This window comes from Mauremys reevesii, linkage group 23 (genome assembly GCF_016161935.1).
Source record: "Mauremys reevesii isolate NIE-2019 linkage group 23, ASM1616193v1, whole genome shotgun sequence".
In the NCBI taxonomy this organism is placed as follows: Eukaryota; Metazoa; Chordata; order Testudines; family Geoemydidae; genus Mauremys; species Mauremys reevesii.
This window is the reverse complement of record NC_052645.1, coordinates 581,422-595,105: the sequence shown is the minus strand read 5'-3', so window position 1 is coordinate 595,105 and position 13,684 is coordinate 581,422. Positions and strand designations below refer to the sequence as shown.

The 13,684-nt window shown below is 53.2% G+C and overlaps 5 non-coding genes across 5 annotated transcripts; 3 read left to right on the top strand and 2 right to left on the bottom strand.

Annotated features, from left to right (window-relative positions):
* Window positions 1-3,484: 3,484 nt before the first annotated feature.
* Window positions 3,485-3,566, bottom strand: TRNAS-UGA. The gene has a single exon. It is a non-coding gene; the product is annotated as a tRNA-Ser (tRNA).
* A 1,463-nt stretch (window positions 3,567-5,029) lies between these two features.
* On the top strand, window positions 5,030-5,101 carry TRNAQ-CUG. The gene has a single exon. It is a non-coding gene; the product is annotated as a tRNA-Gln (tRNA).
* Window positions 5,102-6,364: 1,263 nt separating this feature from the next.
* On the top strand, window positions 6,365-6,437 carry TRNAK-CUU. The gene has a single exon. It is a non-coding gene; the product is annotated as a tRNA-Lys (tRNA).
* Window positions 6,438-11,631: 5,194 nt separating this feature from the next.
* On the top strand, window positions 11,632-11,705 carry TRNAT-AGU. Its single transcript has one exon. It is a non-coding gene; the product is annotated as a tRNA-Thr (tRNA).
* Window positions 11,706-13,602: 1,897 nt separating this feature from the next.
* Window positions 13,603-13,684, bottom strand: TRNAS-GCU. Its single transcript has one exon. It is a non-coding gene; the product is annotated as a tRNA-Ser (tRNA).

The following is a 13,684-nucleotide window of genomic DNA, read 5'->3' as shown; positions in this document are numbered from 1 at the left end:
ATCCATGCGTTTATGATTTCAGAATCAAATTTTATCTGGCCCTGGTTGACTATATTTTGCTTTATTTTGCACATGTATGCGTCTTTCAGTCCAGTAGTGGTAATAGGGCTACCAGTTTTTACTTCCAAATGGCATGTGCTTGATGCAGGTAATGGGTCCGTTGTTGTCACTGCAGCTTTTTTAATGAGGCCCAGCAGTCTACGCTTTTCACTTATTTGTTTAGCCGTTTTTGTTTGGATGTGATCCGAGATCAGGATATTTATGTTCCTTTTGCCCCAGAACATGTTATTGAAGGCAGCGAGGAGCTGTTCTTCTTCAACAGTCCAGCAGCTGTTGTGTTTGCCACGTTGGGAGGTTGTTTTGGGCTGACTGGCTCGATCGTTCTTGGTTCCGTATCGCTGGATGGGCTATTCTCTTATGTTGGGAGAGCCCACTTTTGGTGATAAATTGTTTGTTGCATGTTCTGCAAGCCCAGTCACCCGATCGTTCTTCATTTATTTTCCCTTTGCATTTTGGAATATGGCACAAGATGCTGTGTGCTTTGGAATCAGTTTTGTTGTGCATGGAACATTGAAATTCGACCACTTTTCCACCGTGATTTCGCTTGAGGTGGACACTTAGAGCAATTGGCTTGCCAACGTGATCGCCACAAAAGGGGCACGCTGGGTTGTTATTAGGTAGTTGGATTAGGGTCTTTTCTTGTGTTCCATTTATAATTGTTTCCACTGTCTCCTCAATAGTGGTAATTGTGTGGCTCTCGCTTGTTTCTGTACTTGGTCCTTCACTGTCCAAATCCTCTTCACCAGATGTGATTAAGGAGAGGTCTGGATTTGGCAGACAGGTGGGTTTTACAGTCTCTTTAAAAGCACTGCTTATGATTTCTGTTGTGTGGATTGGGCCGATCCACTGCTTCTTTCAGTGACTGTTAGCCATTTATTTTGGTTTTGTGAGATACGGGGTTTGGAGTGTACCTCCTTTGTCTGTGGGGCATGCTGGACATTGTCTGCCTCACTTTCAGTGTTCACAGGGCTCTCAGTTTGTGTGGACACTGTGGCGACATTGGCTCGATATTGGGCCAAGGGCTCATTGGGTCGGAAGATGCACCTGCCCCAAGGTACAGTCTTCTTGCTTCGGTTAGTCGAGTTAGTCCCTCGACTTGGGCTATTTCGGCACTATCTAGTGCCACCATCATTGTGGTTTTCCACCGTTTTATACTATTGTCTGGCGGTGTACCAGGACAATAGGGTCGGGATATCGATAGCAGCTGAGCCTCAGTTCGTCAACTCATCACCCAATGAGTCGTCCAGCGGGACCACGGGAGGTTGAGGTCTCAGTACTGCTGCCCAGTAACTAGACTCTTGACACAGCGAAGAGAGTCATAGTTACTCCCGCCGTTACCACGCTTCAGTGAATTTCTTCACTTTGACATTCAGAGCACTGGGCAGAAATCACATCGCGTCAACACCCACCGCGGGCCTTCGCGATGCTTTGTTTTACTAAACAGTCGGATTCCCTGGTCGCACCAGTTCTAAGTCAGCTGCTGGCGCCGGCCGAGGCGGGCGCCGCCCCCATCCCCGCGGATGGGGAGAGGCGGCGGCGCCCGCCGCAGCTGGGGCGATCCACAGGAAGGGCCCGGCTCGCGTCCAGAGTCGCCGCCGCCCCCCGGGAGAGGTGCGGCACCTTGCCCAGCCGCGGCTCGCGCCCAGCCCGCCGCGCCCCAGCCCGGCCGACCCAGCGTGAGGCACCATCAGAGCTGGAGGAACCCAGGAGCTGCCGGTCGGGAGTGAGGGGCACCGTCAGAGCTGGAGGAACCCATGGGGCTGCGGGTCGGGAGTGAGGGGCACCGTCAGAGCTGGAGGAACCCAGGGGCTCCGGGTAGGGAGTGAAGGGCACCAGCAGAGCTGTGAGTCTGGAGGTCAGGACTGGGATAGCAGCGGTTGTGGGTTGGGAGTGAGGGGCAACTGCAGCGCAGTGACTGGGGAGCTCAGCGGGGAGTCCAGGGGGCTGCGGGTCGGGAGTGAGGGGCACCATCAGAGCTGGAGGGAGCACAGGGGGCTGTGGGTCGGGAGTGAGGCGCACTGGTAGAGCTGGGGGAAAGCCAGGGGGCTGCAGGTCGGGAGTGAGGGGCACCAGCAGAGCTGTGAGTCTGGAGGTCAGGACTGGGATAGCAGGGGCTGCGGGTCAGGAGTGAGGGGCACCAGCAGCGCAGTGACTGGGAAGTTCAGCGGGGAGCCCAGGGGGCTGCGGGTCGGGAGTGAGGGCGTGATGCAGTAGTATCTGTTTGTGTGGGGGATGGGAGAGCAGGGGGTGATGGTCTGTATCTGAGCCTGTAACCTGAGTCAGGCAGGAGGAGTAAACAGCTCTGCTCGGGAAGCTGCACAAAGTGAAGAGAACCTGCTGGAGAGGGTTTGGGTCAGTTTCGGTTTTGGGTCTGGGTGGTGGAATTCAGGGAATCCCAAGCTGGGATCTATGCTCCTGAATCTCCATAAGGACCAGATTGAGGGTCCTGGCTGTGCCCACAAGCTCTGCTGTAGCCTGTGTTCCTGTTGTCCAATAAACCTTCTGTTTTACTGGCTGGCTGAGAGTCACTGTGAGTCCCAGGAAGAGGGGTGCAGGGCCGGACTCCCCCACACTCCGTGACAACTGGTGGCAGTGGCGGGACCTACTGTGCCCCGTGGACGGCGCTTCCTGCAGTAAGGGACTGGGGAGCAGTAAAACGAAGGGACGATTGCAGGGGTGATTAAGCCCTGGGAGTGTGTGACCAGTGAGAAGGACTCTGCAGTAACAGGGTCCCCCGGGGGATTGCAGCGAGCAGTCCCAGGGGCGGAGGAGTCTGCGGCTTGACCCTGGCAGAGAGATGGTGACCTCAAGAAGGCCTGGCACACTAGGGGTCTCCCTGGAAACCGTGGGGAGCGGTGACCACCCAGGCCTCCGAGTGGCCAGCAGGGGATCATCCCGGTGCCATTTCTTCCTGGCCTGCACCTTCCTGCCCCATTCCTCTCCCTCCCCCACCTCTTTCTGTCTCTGCTCCTCCCCCTCCCCGCCCAGCGCCTCCTGCACCCCACTGAACAGCTGATCACTGGCAGGCAGGAGGCACTGAAGGGGAAGAGGAGGAGCTTGTCGGCAAGGCCTGTAGTGGGGGGGCGGGAGCTGGCTGCCAGTGGGCGCTGAGCACCTATTTTTTCTCTGTTGGTTCTGCAGCCCCGTAGCTCCCATGGAGTCGCTGACTCAGCTCGTCTCACACTCTAGAGAGAGGAGCAGAACCAGGGCTATGGCTGATCTATGGGGCACCAGGTGAGTGGCAGAGGCTTCAGGTGCTGAGAGTTTGCCTGACCCCTCAGGGACACAGTGTGAGGGGGTGTCCCAGGGATCTCTATGAAAGGAGCAGAACAGGATTTACTTGGGGTGGGGAGAGAATTGAGAGTGTCTCAGGGGGTTGTACAGAGGTATTGCCTGGGTGAGGGACTGGCTAAAACACAGGCCTTGCTGTGAGCAGGATTTGAACCTGTGCAGGGGAACCCTATTGGATTTCAACTCCAACACCTTAACCACTCGGCCATCACAGCTGTGAGCACAAAGCTGCCTCAATGCCAGAGAAACTGGTAAAGAATCACAATGCCCAGGTGTGAAGTCATCTGAACTACAGAATTCCCACCGCAAACCTGGCTCCCAAAGCACAGGGGGGATTGGGGGTTTGTTCTCTTTGCTTAGCCATGTACAGTCGCACAGAGAGCGCGTTTAACAGTCTCCCCTCCCACAGAGCGGGAAGGGGAAATGATTCTCAACTTGAAGCCTGATGTAGGGTGACCAGACATCCTGATTTTATCAGGACTGTCCCGATATTTGCTTGTTTGTCCCATGTCCCGACTGATGTTTGGTCGGGACACTGGACAAACAAACAATTTTGCCCTCTGCTCCGGCACACAGGCAGAGCCCGGAGGGACACTCACCCCCCAACTCCGCCCCCTCCTTCCCCCATTGGATCCCTCCCCAAATCCCCGCCCTGGCCCTGCCCCCAGCCCCACCCCCTCACTGCCCCATTGGATCCCTCCCCAAATCCTCGCCCTGGCCCTGCCTCTTCCCCAAGCAGGCGGCATCCTCCTCCCTCCCAGGTTTGCACACGGGCCATGGCCAGGAGTGCACCATGGAGGGAGCAGGGCAGCGCAGTAGGGCTGGGGGCAGTGCGGAGCAGGCAGGACCCATGTGGGCGGGGGGTGGAGACACACGTGGGGCAGACATCCTCCTGCCAGGAGGACCCGGGCCTGGTTGCCTGGTTCGCCCCTTGCCCGGGTGCTGCAGGAGGGACCTGGAGTGCGGCTCGGCTGCAGAGCTCGGAGCCCAGGCTGGGCCCAGGAGCAAGGGGATGGGGGAGCTGGGGGTGTATCAGGGGTCAGAGCCGAGAGTTGGGTGGAGATGGGGCTGTGTCACTGCTGCCTGGGGAGCCGCGGCTTTTTGGCTCTGCCCCCTGCGTCCCGATATTTCATCTCTGACATCTAGTCACCCCAGCCTGATGTGAATGAGGATGTCTGAACCAAGGGGCCAGGGACTGGCCTTTGCTAGAGAAACCACTGTCAAGTTTTAGCCAATTAGGACAAGTCAGCAAATAAGAACAACCTCAGGTCTCAGTAACTGCTGCAGGCAGCAAAGTCCTACAGGGAGCAGTTTCTGGCACTACACCTGTGCAGCTCTGCTCCCCAGCTCTTCTCGGGCTCCTGCTCTCTCCTTAGCTCCGCCCCACTCTGGCCCAGGCAGTTCCAGCTCCCACGGAGGATGGGACCCCCTGGCCTGGTGACTCCCTCATTGCACTGCCTGGCCTGTCAGTGTGGCTAACTTGGAGCTTTGGCCTCTCCCCATTGCCCAGGGGACTGTCAGTCTCAGGGTCCTGATTTCCCATTGGCCCTTCCGCCTTCTATTGGTGCTGGGAACTAGCCAACCAAAATCCCCACTAAGTTTTAGTAAGGGGCCAACAGTCCCTTACATGAGCCAGCCCTGTGAGGGTCACTGATGTGCAGAGAAAGCAGCACAAGCTGGTCCCATGGTGTAATGGGCAGCACTCAGGACTCTGAATCCTGCAATCTGAGTTCAAATCTCAGTGGGACCTTGTGTTGGCTTTTGGTAAAGCCCTGGAGCTCACAGGGCTCAACTTCCCTGTCTCCTGTTGTACAAGAACAAGTCTTTCCCCTCCTGTTGGGTGACTCAGGCCTCTGGGTGGGAGGCTGCAGTGGGTCAGGGCTCTAGAACTGACACCTGAGGGTCGGGATTCTCACGGCTTCACCTGATGCCCACAAGTTTGGCACTTGCCCCTGTGCTTTTCCTCTTGCCCACCTGGCGCTTGAAGGAAGGAGGGCCAGGGCCAGGCTTCATAGTCAGGGCTGGGCAGGAGGGAGGAAGAGTCCCAGGCTGGAGCCCAGCACCTCTCCTCCTCTGGGCACCTGGAGCAGAGGCGGCTGGTGCTGACAGCTCCAAGGGAAGGTTTAAAAGCCACAGAGCAATGGAAGGCAGGGCAAGAGGAGGGCAGGACCATGCCTATGCGTGGCCAGCAGACAGCCACAGAGACACCCAGCCAGGCTGCTCCCTGGCATGACAAACCCCCACTGAAGGCCACCCTCAGGCCAGCCTGCAGGGTGGCTGCTGATGCTCTGTGGCCAACATCAGAAGATGGTAGGAAAGCAGGGCCAGCCCCCCTGGTGGGGCCTCTGACCGTTCCCACTCATGGTGCTCACTTTGGCAGTGAAGCCGCCCAGTTTCTTTGGCAAGTCAGGAATGGCAAAGGTGAGACTGGAAGCACCTGGGGCTCATGCCCCAGCCTTTGTGACACGCAACCCCCAACTCCTTCCCGGGGCTCTAGCTGAAGCCGAGCATTGGCCTGGCGGCCAAGAAGAGGTTCCAGCCCTGAAGGGAGCAGGACTTTCAGCACAAAGTGAGCACAACCACGAGGGGACTCAAATCCTGAATCATCCGATCCACAGGGAGATGCCTTATCCTTTAGGCCACATGATGAGGATCTAAACACTTCTTTGGAAAAGCCGGACACTGTGTTTCTCAGGTCATCTGCTGAGGGGGCCGAGATGCTCTGGGCACAAGAAGTCGAGTTTCCAGCGACACACCAGACTTAATTCTCTGGAGCCAGGTGCAGGGCTTTGGCAGGGAGGCTCAGGCATGGGGGATTGAGGTGCAGCGGACGGACCGGCTGTCTAGGTGTGGAGATTTAGTCGCACTGAGGCACAGGAGGGAGGAGGAGGAGGAATCCTGCTGACAGGCAGTGGCTGTGCAGAAAAAGAGGAGGGGTTCTGGGGACTTTTTTTGCCTCTCTTTTGCCGGCCTGCTCACTCTTGTGGTGAATGGTGAAGATGTTTTTCAACACGCCCAGGTAGCTCAGTTGCTGGAGCATCAGGCTCTTAATCTGAAGGTCCAGGGTTCAAGCCCCTGTCTGGGCGCTCAGCTTTTAAGTTGCCTTGTGTGCCAGGAGCCAAACTCTGTTCACAGCCACACAGGGATTCCCAGAAGCTGTGGCCATTTCCTGGAAAGGTTCCTTTCCTTAGCAATCAGGAGAGAGGCCACATCCACAGGAGCAGGCCTAGAACATGCAGTCTCTGGCTGGCAGGAAGTGCTGTGGGGCCAGGTGCTGAGAAAGCCCAGAGGGGGAGCAGCAGAGATGGGGGGAAGGGAGAGAGAGAAGCAATGAGGACAGAGCACAAGTGTAAAGGGGGCATCTGGTCTGGCTATTGTGGGGAACTTCCCTGGTTTATACACGACCCTGGTGGAATTGGCTAGCGGGAGGATCTGAGTCCCCACCCCCTTACCCAGAGGCTGCCTGACTTCGAGGACTGTTAGGATACAGAGATTCAGGCCAGTCTGCAAAGGCCTGTACTTTAAGAGTTTAGGTGTATTTTTATCACTTAGCTAGTTATAAAGATATAAAAGAAAGAATAAAAAATCACTGTCTGTCTGTGTAATGGCCTTCTCTTACTGTGACAGGCTGAGGCCTGGTTCTTGGGCTAAGCAGCAAAGGCAGCCATAAGCTGGGAAGTGTATGGTCACATCCTCACATTCCCAACTAGTCACACTGAAATAAGGTGCTATTGGGCTGTGAGGAATACAATCCTGCCCTGATATTCCATCACCTCCAGAGAAAGGGAAACTTAGTTTGGTAGCATCCTGTCTGGCAAGAACTCACTTATCAATAGACACAGCTGGAAAACCCTTATGTCTGTATAGATGTAGTTGTGAAATCCTCCCTTCTGTATTGTTTTGTATGTTTATTTGCATGGTCTCTGTCTGGGTCTGTGATTGTTTCTGTCTGCTGTATAATTAATTTTGTTGGGTGTAACCAGTGAAGGAGGTGGAATATAACCATGTTACAGTATATCAGGACTGGTTAGTCTAGAGAAGGAGTGAGGGTACCAGGCAGTGTGGCGGCCGGGGCCGCGTGGTGAGTGTCCCACTGAAGCGCTGGCCGCCCCCCTTCTCTCTCCCCCCACTCCCTCCCCTTCCCCCCCCCCAGACCAGGCGCGCACTCTGCAGCACAGGGAGTCCACTGGCTCCGGCCGCCCTGTGGGGTTTTTTGTTTTGTTTTGCCCCTGCTTTGCCGGCCGCGCCGTTGTTTTTCCCCCCATGCCCCTGCTTTGCTGCTCCAGCCCCGCCGTTTTTGTGTTGTCCCCCCCAACTTTGCCACTCCAGCCGCACCGTGACCCCCCCTGCTTTGCCGCTCCAGCCGCGCTGTATCCCCGCTTTGCCGCTCCAGCCACGCCGTATCCCCCCACACACCTCTGCTTTGCTGCTCCACCCGTGCCGTTTTTTCCCCCCTGTTTTGTTGCTCCGGTGGCCCCACCCCATTTTTTTTTGCTTGGGGCGGCAAAAAAGCCAGAGCCGGCCCTGCCCACACCTGACTCCCTGCCATCTCTACCAGGGCTTGACAAGCTTTACTTGTGTTTGCATTCTGCAAAGCAGAGGAGCAGGTGATGTTTTCCTTGCAAGGTGTGTGTGTGTGTGTGTGTGTGTGTGTCAGTCAATCTTTGGCCAGGTCTGCACTACAAAGTTGTTTCAGCAGAATTATATTGCTCAGGTGTGTGAAAAACACACAACGTTCCCTCGGTCGGCAGCTTGTGGCTGGTGTACACACTGCAATGCCACGTCTGGCGACAAAACTGCCCTGTTTTGCTGACAAACTAAAACAACTTTGATGACGGTCTAGAGCTTTTTGCAGCAAACTTAAAGTGAGAGTGTCAGTGTAGATGCTGCTGTTCATTATATCACCATAACTGGCCTCCTCCAGTATCCCACAATGCCCTCTGTGAACTCGCCTGCCCTGCATTCCTGCTACAGAGCCATGGGCCCCTCCCCTTTCATCACTCTGGGAAGTTCTGACAGCTGAGCCTGCTGCTCTGCTCCGGCAGCCAGGAGCAAATCACTGCCGTGGATGCTGCTCTCTCCCACCCTGCGAACATAGAGCTGGCGGCAGGAACTTCCTTACATTGTGTGGGGGGGGGCGGGCACCGGCATCCAAACTGTGACACCACCACAGGCACGACTGCGGAGGGAGCGCTCATACCCGCAGCTCAGCTGGATCTCCCGCAGGCACGCCTGCGGAGGGTCCGGCAAACGAAACCGGTCCCTCGACCTAAAAAGGTTGGGGACCCCTGGTCTAAGGGGTGTATGGAGAGGTTCTGATTGGCTGATTATAATGATGCTATCTCTAGATGTGTATCATTTTTGTAGTTGACGTTATGAATATTGGCTCTATGCTGCCCGTATTTCAAACTTGTGCTTTGCTTCCGGGGAATACTCCAGCCAGACAAGTTGGTGTCAGTTCTGCCTAGCCTGCTTGATGGCCCATTAAGGACCATCAGCTATACAATCGACCCATTGAGAGAAGGCAGATATGCCTTGTGCCTCAGCAAGGTCTGCAGGGACCTGCCTGTGGACAGAACTCTAAGGTTTTTCTATACCACATGCTGGATTGAGTGTCCTTGGGACAAAGAAAGCAAAGACCACATGGCAAGAGACTATAAAAGGCTGATGCCTCGTCTCCATCTTGTTTTCAATCCTGCTTAATACCCCTGGAGGGACTTTGCTACAAACTGAAGCTCTGTACAAAGGACTGAATGACCCATCCCCGCTGTGGATGGACTCCAGAGACTTGATTTGAACCTGCAGTTTATCCCCTCACTGCTACAAATCTGAACCAAGAGCTTTGCCATTACTGGGTGTGAAGGGTTAAAATCCATGTGCCTTTTATATAACAACCTGGTCTATGGATTGTGCCAGCTCTTTTCCAGAGCCAAAGTCCAGAGTATGGTCAAGGGACGAGAGGCCTAGCAAATAGTGATCAGCTAAGAGAAAGCTGGGTAAACAGAAAGACTTGCTTGCTAAGATAGGCCTGGTCAGCAAATTGCCAGGTGTTGGAGCTAAGAACTAAAGAATTGTGTCTTATTCAGAGTTGCAGATTGAATAAAGAATTCCTGTTCCTATTGTGTTAGTCTCTTCTGTAGGGAGACGTTCTTCCCACAGATCCAACCTTGAGTTTATGAGAAGTTGGCACATGTCAGTATAAGATATGGCATCCTTCCACCTCCCCTCCCAGGGACCAATGCCTGCCTTTAGACACACAGAAAACAATCTTTATTGCCATATACTTTCACTGTTTCTTTGCTTTAACCCCTAGGAATGTACCTGGTGGACAATCAAAAGAGTTGCTCCATTCCTGTGGATACTTTTATCAAAGTATTCATTAAATGTTAACTTGCTAACTTGAGACCATGGGTGGAGACATTATGTAACCTGTTCACCATTGTCTACTGTCTTATCTTGTCTTGGTGCAGAACCTATCCCGGGGTGTGGAACTGCCTTCCCCGTCACTTTCCCCCGCCCATGGAAAATCTATATATTCTATTGTAATCAATTGACTGACAGTGTCTCTGAGCTTAATAAGCCAGGTGACACTCTGCCAGCGCTGTGTGTAATAAACTCCTATTCTTGACCTCTACACTGTGTAGATTTATGTCCTTCACAGACATCTGCTGAATAAAGAGGAGATTCAGCATGCAGCACCCAGTGGTGCCTGGCTGAATGCGTCTCCTCTCCCCGCAGCTTGGTGATCTTTTGAGGAAATGGAGAAGACTGCCTCTGCCTAGCTGTACATTGCTTGCAAAAGAAACAGGTCTTTTTGGTGACAAGTGTTGAAAGGAGCCATTAGACGAATGTGGAGACAAGAAAACATCCCCTAACTGAACTTGCATCTGTGGATGCTGAAGCCACAACACAGAGTGCTAAACGCTATATGACCACGGCTGGTGTCAGAAGAGTCTCTGCCAAAGCTTTTTTCCACCAGCAGGGGCCTCTCTGTGCACATAACTCCTGGTAGTGTGATGGCTGCAGGCAGTGGAGAACTCTATTTTGGCATCTCTTTGTCGATGAACATCTGCAGTGGCTGTTAAAAGGCCTCTGGATAGTGGTCTTTGGGAAGAGCTGGCTGAAGAGCCTTCCTAGTAACCAGGAAATCCTGGCTTGGCTTGACAGTTCTTCCTTGCTGAACCTAATGTCTCTGTTGGCTCCTTTTTTGTATCTCTTTTCATAAAAAGAAAAGACCTGTCAGCAGAATCCTTCTAAGTAGTGGTTCAAGACAGAGAGAGCCTTCCTTGCGGCTAAGTCTTGGTGCCATGGGGCATGTCTCATCACTGCAGTGCCTCCTGTTGGCCATCCTGGCAGTTAGCTCTGGTCCCCTGGTGTGCCTTCATCTAGTGGCGTCTGGCTGCCATCTGTTCTATCATTAGGACCCATGTCGCTCTCAGGACTTCAAAGTCCTCTTATGGACACAGCCCTCTGGCTGTGCCCCACTCAGGTCTCTCCCCCCTTCCAGGGGGCAGCCGTCCTCTACCCAGACACTTGCCTCAGTGGCCAGCTACAGTCCAGGGTGTAGCCACCTGTGTCAGCGGCGACTGAGGCAAAAGGGTGCACCTCCAACCCCTGCCATCTGTTTCCCTGGACCACTTCCCCACAGACCTAGCACCTTCCTCCGCCTTTGTATCAGGGCCTCAGTCTGGCAGTAGTCGGCCAGGAGGTCACTCACGCTCCCCTTACCCACCCAGCACTACTCTGATCATGGTGCCCTCCCTTCTCCTTCCTTCAGGGCAGCCAATCCTCCTTCCTCAAACTCCAAGGAGTGACTGACTCTTGCTGTGCTGAGCAGCCCTTTATATATGGGCTGCTCCAGCAAGCCTTCTCCTGATTGGCTCTCCCAATAAGCCCTTTCCTGATAGGCTGGGTTCTGCACAGCCTCTGCAAGGCTGCCTTAATCTTTCTTCTGCTTGTTTGGGGCAGCCACCCCACCACACTTGGAAAGCGGCAAATGAGAAATCTAGAGCTGAAGGAAAGGTGACCATGACTCAGAACTGAGCCGAGGTTGCTGCGACTGAAACACAGATCACTAACCACTATATGATCACAGTGGCTGGTGGGAGAAGCACATGTTAGAAGCCCTCTGTCAACTCAGCTGTGGCTTGCTGTGCACGGAGAGCCAGACACCTCAAGGTCTGCAAGTCTTGAGGGAAATGGGGAACGTCTGTACTTTGGAATTTGCAGGTGTTATCCTGAACCATCAAATGGAACAGTTGTAAACCCTTTTGCAAGGCAGGCACCATGGCTTAGCTGGCTAAAGCACCTGTCTAGTAAACAGGAGATCCTGGGTTCAACTCCCAGTGGTGCCTTGTTGCATGGCTTTTGTCTCCTCTGCTCACATTTTCCTGTGTCTTTCTAGGAAACAGAAGAGACCTCCTTGGTATCCAAGTAATTGCTTGCTAAGGAAAAGGCTTCTTTGGAGAGAAGCATTGGAAAGAATCAAATCACAAGCCTGGAGTTGATGAAAAGGCTGCTGTGACTGGCATTGGCATGGCGGTTGCTTCGACTGCAATTGCTGCAACACGAGAGCCTGTGCCACACGTCCTTGTGATTTGCTGGGGATGTCCACACACAGAGGTCATGTCACCTTCCTTTTGATTGTCAGTGATGAGAAATGGAGCAGCTGGGAGAAAAGTCCCAGAGAGCAGCACTGTGGCTAAGCTGGGCCAGGCACCTGCCAGGTAAAGTGGAGGTTAGGGATGCAGCACCCAGTGGTGCCTTGCCAAATGTGTCTGCTCTTCCAACCTTTTGGTCAATCTTTTGAGGAAGCAGAGAAGATGCCTTTGCCTTGCAGTGCAGATGCTTCCAAAAGAAACCAGTCATTTTTTCTGAAAGTGTCGGAAGGAGGCACCTAAGAAACATGGAGAAAAGGAAAAGGTCATCGTAACTCAACTTGCATCCATGGCTCTTGAGGCCACAACGCAGAGCACTGAGCACTGTACGACCACAGCTGGTGACAGAAGGGGCTTTTCCAAAGGCATTTTCCACTAGCAGGGTCCTCTCTATGTGCAGAATTCCTCATTGTTTGATGTCTGCAGGCCCTGGAGATCACCCAGGCTTCAGTGTGAACACAAATATCTGCACCACAGTTTTTAGCCCCTCAGCTTTAGCTCCATGAGCCCAAGTCAGATGACCCAGGCCAGCCTTGCTGCCATATTTATCCCAGGAGAGATGGACTCTAAGGTACGTCTCCATTGCAATGTCAGCCCAGGTGTGGCACGCTGTGCTCAAAGCAGCGCCTTGGAAGCCCCATATTCACCACTCTCATATAATGATTAGATGGTTTGTACAAAGTCTGCCTGGTGAGGTGTCATTTCAAAAGTCTTGATCTGTTGAACATTAATATCGTGTTGGATTGTGTGTGCTCGCATTGGTTGGGAAGTTATGAAGTTTTGCTCTGTGTGTGTTACTGAGATATGTTATGAGGTGGGGAAATGCCCCCCACCAGCCTTTCAGGTGCGACAAGGGAGGAGCCGGACTCGCTGCTGGCCCATTGAAGGGATTCACACTCCCAAGGACTATCCCAGGAACCGTGTACAATGCAGACTTCTCCGAGATAGCACAGAGACAATGGACACTGCTTGACTCACATCGTAGCAAAGGAGCTTCCTAGCAAGTTGGAAGACACTATGAAAGAGGGGTAGAGACATTATGAATTGGCCTCTCTCCCCCACAACTCAATATCTGTAAACACATCCGGAGGACAAACACTTAACTGAGATAAATCAGAAGAGAATAATAATAATAATAATACATTCATATCAAAGTCCCCAACCAGACTAGTATTGGTGTTTCAGCAGAAAATTTTCAGTCTGGGGGATTTTGTTTTCTCAGTCAGACCTTGCCAAGGGAAGCAGGGAGAAAATGTTGGAGTTGCCTCCTTCAGAACAGCTTGGCCTAGACACTAGCTCTGGTTCACTGTTCTGGCCTTGCTCAGGATGGGGGAATTTTAATTATTTCAGCAGGTCCCAGGGTGTTTGGGGGAGATGATGAGGATGTTCCCTTTTGAGATAAAAACTAAGAAATACAGGACTAGAGAATTCTTTTTTTTTAAAGAAATCTGGGATTTAGACATTTAATTTAAAGCAAGGGAGTTCTGAGTTCCTGAGAAGGTTTTTGTTTGCAAGAAGCAACATTGTTGGGTTTGTTATTGTACCAATGGGGGAGATGGTTGTCTATAAAGGAGGGATGAAGACTAAATGTGTCCGATGAGGATGGGATTTGAACCCATGCGTGCAGAGCACAATGGATTAGCAGTCCATCACCTTAACCACTTGGCCACCTCATC